The 7,412-nt window shown below is 34.7% G+C and overlaps 1 pseudogene; it reads right to left on the bottom strand.

Annotated features, from left to right (window-relative positions):
- Positions 1–400: 400 nt before the first annotated feature.
- The window catches only part of LOC149166080 (carbon catabolite repressor protein 4 homolog 1 pseudogene), a 73,123-nt pseudogene continuing 66,111 nt past the window's right edge, over positions 401–7,412 (bottom strand).

The following is a 7,412-nucleotide window of genomic DNA, read 5'->3' as shown; positions in this document are numbered from 1 at the left end:
AGATGGAAAAACCTCAAAGAAACCCCCAATACTCTTCCATTGCTAAATGTTTGCGTGTAAAACAAATGTGTGTCATACATGTAGATAATTTTGACCAATTCTTATTGCTACATTACCACTAAAATGTTTCTCGAACCCCATCCTCTATCATATTATCCTTGCAATTTATAGGGATACGAAACACTCAAGAAAAATGTAGCTAACAATTCTTCATGTTACAAACTACCATCTTCACCATGACAAAATGACAAGGAAGGGATAAAAAGTGAATTGCAGAATACAAACCGAAAACCATGAACACATTGTACATAGGTGAAGTGACAACTCACTTAAAACCACGAAACTAATAAATTTTTATGTCATTTTTGGACGAGGCAACGGACCATCATTTTTGGCATTGTTATGCTAGCCGCGAGCAAATTCTGGCATTGTTCCTGCATCCTAATTCTGCCAAAAGTGCAATATGATCGTATGACCACTCATGAGAATGAATGCATATGTCTTTACGTAGGCTCTCCTCATCAAACATCTCTCGTAGACACTCCACCATAAGTGAATCCGCTTTATATAAAATATAATCTAGAGTTTCAAAAAAATATCTAGTACAGTTGGTGACTGAAGGTTCATTTTTGCAGGGTCAATTCTTCTTTGTTGATGGTCTAAACCTTATTCTACTCCTAACATTCTTGCAAAGGAAGAATAAGCACTAACCAGAGCTAGTTGGTAAAAGACTTTACTTGCGGGATGTAATATACCAAGGGGATTTGTTGTTAAGTCTAGATGTGAAGGTTCAACATTTCCCATCGAAAGGTGCACTTGCAGGAATTTACTTGAATTCGCCACAAACTAACATAGGTATGATTGCACTGGTAGTTATTTTTTGTAGTCCTTTAAGAAGAGTACGAACCTTCCAAAGTTTGACATCATTGAGATCCATATTGACATTTATGTGTGTATTCGCCACATAAATAAGTTGATGTTTTCCTGGTGCAAGCACATCGATCCTATGGAACTTAGTGTATTTTGCCTCCAAAACTACAATCAAAGAAACGTTGTCCTTGAGTAACCAACTAAGAGAAATCTTTTTATGAGTTGATCGAACCACAACTTCTGACATAGACTATGGAGCTCTATCGAATTCAACCTCATATTTTTTAACAAGTGAAAAATGATCACAAAGGAAAAATGTTGCACAACCATTAATCGCATAGGTTGTGCGAGTATAAACCTCTGTTGTTTTCTTCTTGTAAAAATTTGTGTACCCATTCTTTTCTAATTTAGGTGCAAAGGACTCCTCAAAATGATTGCTTTAAACCTCTTGAAGGCAAATAATATTTGATTGGTAACCAAAAAGTTCACTGACCTGTAGCCATGGCCTTTGGCCGTAGAAACACTCGGATTACAAGAAAAGATATCACTTTGAACCTCTTGAAGGCAAATAATATCTGCCTGAAAACCAATAATTTCACGGACCTGTAGCCATAACCTTTGGTCGTAGAAAATATGAACCTTAAGAACACGAAATTACAGGTAAGGACAAAGACAATAAGAACAAGAAATTACATGTGAGGACGAAGCTGGCGGGAACAGTGATAGAGATGACGACGAAACAACGATAGTAACTTTTACACTTGCCCATTTCTTTACTCAAAAGAATGACGAAAATGAAGAGCTGGGATTGGTTGGGTTGAATATTGTTTTCCCAGGACAAGCCCACAATGAAAACACCTTTGGTGTAATGATATATAGGAAAGGATTAAAACTAGAATTGTATTTCAAATAGTTATGTATATTTCATGGTATCTTCCAATTTATATGTAGCCTTATGTATATTTCATGGTATCTAAAGGATTAAAACTAGAATTGTATTTCAAATAGTTATGTATATTTCATGGTATCTTCCAATTTATATGTAGCCTTATGTATATTTCATGGTATCTTCCAATTTATATGTAGCGACATCCTTATCATGATAGAAACAATTTTATTGATTATTTTGGAAATATTTTAATTCTAAAGTATTATCACTTTATTTTAAGGATTTCAATAGAATTTTCTTTAGAAATATTTCTTGTTTTATCAATTTTTAGGATTAAGAACATATTTTTAAGTAAATAAAGGTAGAAAACATAATGTGCTTTAATGTTAACATTAAAAAATTATTTTTTTTTTGTCATCTATATCAATCCTTTTATAGTGGAAAAGAAGAAAGAATCAACTCACATGATTATTTTTACCATTAGGACCACTTTTGGGAAATGGGGGTTTTAAAACTTCTAGGAGAAGTATCATGAATTAATGGAATTTATCGGGGCTAAAACTTTGTTTCTTTAGCAAGAACTTTTCTTTCCTATTTTTCACATAGGATACTTTCTAACAATACAAGAATCACCTCAATTGGAATCCCTATGCAAAAGCTATGCCACTCAGAAGCTGACCTTCCTATTTTGACCATCATAATTCGAGAGGATGCCATGTCAACTCCCATTATATATGAAAAATAGGTTATCCATGTGATCATGATCAAGAAGACTCTAGAAAAGTCAATATTGTAACTCTAGTTAAGAAATTTAGTCAAACCTAAACACTAATAGGCTATTAGGTTGTGTTATAACCAAACTGTTAGTGTTAGAAATTGCTATTTGGGACTACTATACAATATTTCACATTAATTTTCAATCTAGGGCTCATCTTCCATTTCAATGTTATGTGCAAATTATATGCATGCAACAAATCCCTTTCTAATGCTTCTAGTTCTTAATGATCATGCAACTAAAATCTCACACTTGTAGATGATAACTTACTCAAACAGTAAAAGATAGCAACTCCATACAATTCAATCAAATCTAGAAATATTAGCTTTAGCTTCACCCAATCACAAACTTATAATGAAAGAAGAATGCATTCATTGTAAATTAAAAGGAATGAATTTTAATCTAAAAGTAATTCCCAACGATTAAAACATATGAAACAAAACCCTATCTTAATTGTAATTGAGATCTCTGCAAGCATCAGTGATTACACCACTCTACAAATAATCAATAATTAATCCACTTTGCAAGCAACAACAATTAGATCATTCTAAAAATGATCAACAATTAACTCACTCTACACGTAACAACAATTAGATCAACATACCAAAAGGGTCACTTGATAGTGTCCATTCCTTGAGCTTATATCATTTGTATACAACCAATCAATTGCACTCTTCCAAACCATCACATGATTAACCCAAACTAAGTAGAAAATACTCAACATTCCTATATTATCACTTAAATAATATAATTCATAAACAAGGCTATCCCTTAGGTCAAGATATAGGTCACAAGAAAAATTTCATCAAAGAAAGGATAACATATGAAAGTTAATTGGCCTCATAATAAGGTAATGGATGGAATAAAAGGGGCATTTTATTGCCCAAAATCTCCCACCAAGTAGCTCTATAACATCTCCCTATGCATCCAACTTCATATGAAGTTTTCACTTTCCCATGAGTAAGTTTCCTGGAATATGCTGAGCTGGTAGGACTCTTGTGTCTCTTATCCTAGAGCCCTGAATCTTGCTGACGCCCTGACTTCTACTCCCAAAAACCATTCTATTTATGTCAACTCATACACTGGTTTGTACTTCTCTAGGGTTAGCCAAATCAGATGGAAGTGGAATTTTAGCACAATCCACTAAGGACCCCTTTTCTCTATACATTGTAATAATTGTCCAGGCTTCCTATTACTCTTAGGATATTTGGGTACCCAAAGGGCTCTCTAGTTTTGATAGCCAATGAAGATAACTCTTACCTCCTACTGGAACATTATAAGGCTTCAGTGGCTATATGATCAACAAATTTCACAAACTGCTCAATTAATTGTGTTTGGAAATTAAAAATCATTCTTGAGAGGTCAATGATTTGTTAATAAAGCCTTGGTCCCTAATACAATCACTTGTATTAAAGGTCTCTACTCTGACCGTGATTTCACATGTGGTCAGAGTTCCTTCCACATTCTCCTGAGCTATTTTCTACTTAACTCGATGCAAGAGGCGAGACACAAAATCCTAGAACTCAAGATCACCAACGTAATTTGTGGGATTGAATTTACTTTCATATGGAAGAATAATATCATTAAGGTAAAATTCACATAAAGAGTTTTTTGTAGTTGTATCAGCTTCATAGAAGGCTTTCCAGAAAGATTTAGCATGTGTAAACTGATAAGGAGCTTTACCTTCAATGATAAATGTGTGTTGAAAGAAAAAAAATTGTTCCTGTAAAAATAAAGCATATATTGGGGATGGTGACTGACAATTTGGTAACTCTTGAACAAGTGACCTTATCTATTATTTTTATTCCTTTTGTTTCTCTACCTATGCATGTGCAACCTTTAAATTTTCCAAATCCTCCTTTCATTTTTCTTTCTCTATCCTATATTTTTTTAATTCATCTGATTTTCTTCTCTTCATGCTTCTGATAGTTTGATGATGCACATCCAAAGGAACGATGCCTATCTCATAAGATAATTCCAACATTTTCTATTTATTGAGTTTTACATGCAAGAACATAGAAGAAAGAAAAGTATAAGTGGAGGCTCAAAATTCCTTTGTCTCTGTTTTAGTATGTCTATAAACCTCCTAAAATTTTATGTCTCGAAGCTCATTTTTAATGGAATGGGTTTCTTTCCTTAGTTCTTCAACTACTTTCTCTTACTTGACGAGGATCAACTTTGTCACCCTAGGTGATTTTCTCAATTGTTTCTTCAATGTTTTAATTAATGGTTTCAACATTCAATTTTCTCCCTTTAGTTTTCAACTCATTTAACCAAAACAAAGGATTTATTCTCACTTCATGTGGAATCCATCATACTAGATTCTCCTTATTCTTTCTTTATACTCACAACATTCCCAGTGTTGAATGGATTCTCTGTAGCTAGTTCTTGTGTAGCAACTATAGTGTTAGTTTCTGCATTTGTATCAGGTTCTTTTCTAACCATCGCATCAATTCCTACTATAGTTTGTTCTTGTGTAATAACTACAGTATTCAATTTTGTCTTCATGACAAGTTTTTGTGTGATCAACACGTCACTACCTAATGTAGCTAGTTCTTATGTAGTAGCTGATGAGCACCAGTATTGTAGCAAGGATGTTGCAAATCCTTGGTCTACCAAGTTTACTTCATCAACCAGAGGTTTGTACAAACTTGGAGGTGACAGTGTTGTAAACGCAAATAGATGTAACTAGTCTACTCTTTGTCACTGTTGAGCTGGGGTGATAGACCACTAGGGTTTCTCAAAACAACCTTCTATTGACTAGAGGAATTCTGACTACCAAATGGAGAGGGGAAATCTACCCTAATTGGGGGAAAATAAATGCTGCCTATTGCAAGAATGAATGACTTACAGAATGCTTGAAACATAATATGAAATCCTCTATCTACTTTCTAACATACCTTGCTTCCAAAAGAACCCTACTTTAACACTTGTGAGGTTTTAACTAATCTAAGCACGAAATCTAATCTTGAGAGTACTAACTGCTGTGTGCATAAATAAATAAAAAAGAACTCCTTTTCTTATCATTTTGCTTGAAAAATGTAATTGCTAATCCTTCCTTGTTCTTTGGCAGGGGAGACAGGTGTGGAGGAAGAGGAGTACAATGGTTCTGATGGCTTGGAGGGAATGTATGGGCCTAATAATGGCTTTAGTGATGATGTTTCTCAATTCGGGCTCAAAATAGGCTACTACAGGTTTTCCTGTAGGATGTCTACATGATGTACTGGTTCTCCTACAAGATCCCATGTTTTACTACAGAAACAGAATGAAAGCTTAGGGAGTGGTCTAGAAGGTGGAATAGAGCTTGGAAAAGGTGGATAAGGAGGGAATAAGGCATGGAAGTGGTAGGCACTACTCAGAACTCAAGAAAAAGATTTAGGATGGTTAGATTTAATTAATGGAAATGGTAAGATTTCCTCATGAAACAAGAATTCGAATTGAGACCTTAGTGAATTTTGGAAATCATGGGTGGATATGGTTTGGTTGAGGTTGATGAGATGAAGTCTCCCTATAATGTAGAAAATCCTTCAACAACACACATCATTGTTGGCATTTATACATAAATCTATCTAAAAATAAGAAGGGTTTACTTAAATAGAAGAAAGCAGAGTTGTCACCATCTATTTGCTAAGTTAATGCATGGAAGTGCTTGAAACCAATACAAAAGCGATATGAAATCAATGAAAAACATAAGAGATTAGAAGTGCCAATTGCATCTTATCCTATGAAACTGAAATATAATGACCTAATTAGTAGGAAACCCTTGATTACACAAAAAGCAATAATTCTGTTTTTTGGGTTGTATGGGAAGTGTTCCTCAAGCCATGATCCGTGAAAGGGAGAAATGAGGTGAAAACAACTTAATGTCAGGCTTTTTGGAATATCTTCTTGTCACTATCATGCTACTGTTATAACTATCTATAAGTGGAAGCAAACAAATTAATCCTACCAACATTTGCAAATTAACAACACCAAAATCAACTGAGAAACTAACCATGAGCATAATCTAAACATACATATACAACAAGAGAAACCTCTATTGCTAGGGTTGGTCCCTAACCCAAGAGCTTCAGCCCTCTGAGTCAACTCAGTTCTGGCTCAACTGAATGCTTCTCGTTTTCATTAAAATATCAAAAACACACAAGAGTGCTTGGTTACAATGCTTCAACTCGAAAATTATGCCTATCTATCTTGAACAAAAAAATCTGAATCCTAATGAGGCTTTAGGCCTCTTGATTTATACAACTGAAGTTACCAACAACTTCCTTAAATTTAGGGAGGCTTAGCTCCCAATCTCGAGATCAACTAGTCTTCAACTGTCACTAGCTTGGCTACCAATGAACCTCATGACTCGGCTGCTTGCAACTTTGAGCTGATGAGATTTGATTGAGGAATCTTCGAGTGAGTGAGGAGTTAAGGAGGGAGATGCTATCTCCTAGAATCCCTCTTGCTTTTATTCATTGGAGTTCCTACACTTTAATTAGCCAAAATTTGTTCCAAAACCTACAATCAATGCACATTAGACCACTAGACATAACATCTCATCTTTACTCTCATCATTAAGCAAAATATAATTAAAACATGTAAAGAATTATGAGAAAAGTGGATTTTAGTAAGTTGGGTGTGCATTAAGGTCCATATAATTTACCCGTTGATGAGCCTCATCATCAACCCCCTACTGAAAATGTTTCTCATCCTCTGAGAAACTCAATCTATGTCAATGTCCTTCATTGCATTGGTGGCCTCAATCTCATGGATAAAACCCTACATTCCTCTGTATCTCCTCCCACTGCTTTCTTTCTTCTTCTTATTTCCTCACCTATAACATACCTAAAAGCAATGTTGGGATGAGTTTCAATCCAATCCAGTTCACTTTGA

Source organism: Pinus tabuliformis, chromosome 5_1, assembly GCF_031772625.1.
Source record: "Pinus tabuliformis cultivar Carrire ecotype Pingquan chromosome 5_1, CPIR1, whole genome shotgun sequence".
NCBI lineage: Eukaryota > Viridiplantae > Streptophyta > Pinopsida > Pinales > Pinaceae > Pinus > Pinus tabuliformis.
This window is presented reverse-complemented; position numbering and strand designations above follow the sequence as displayed.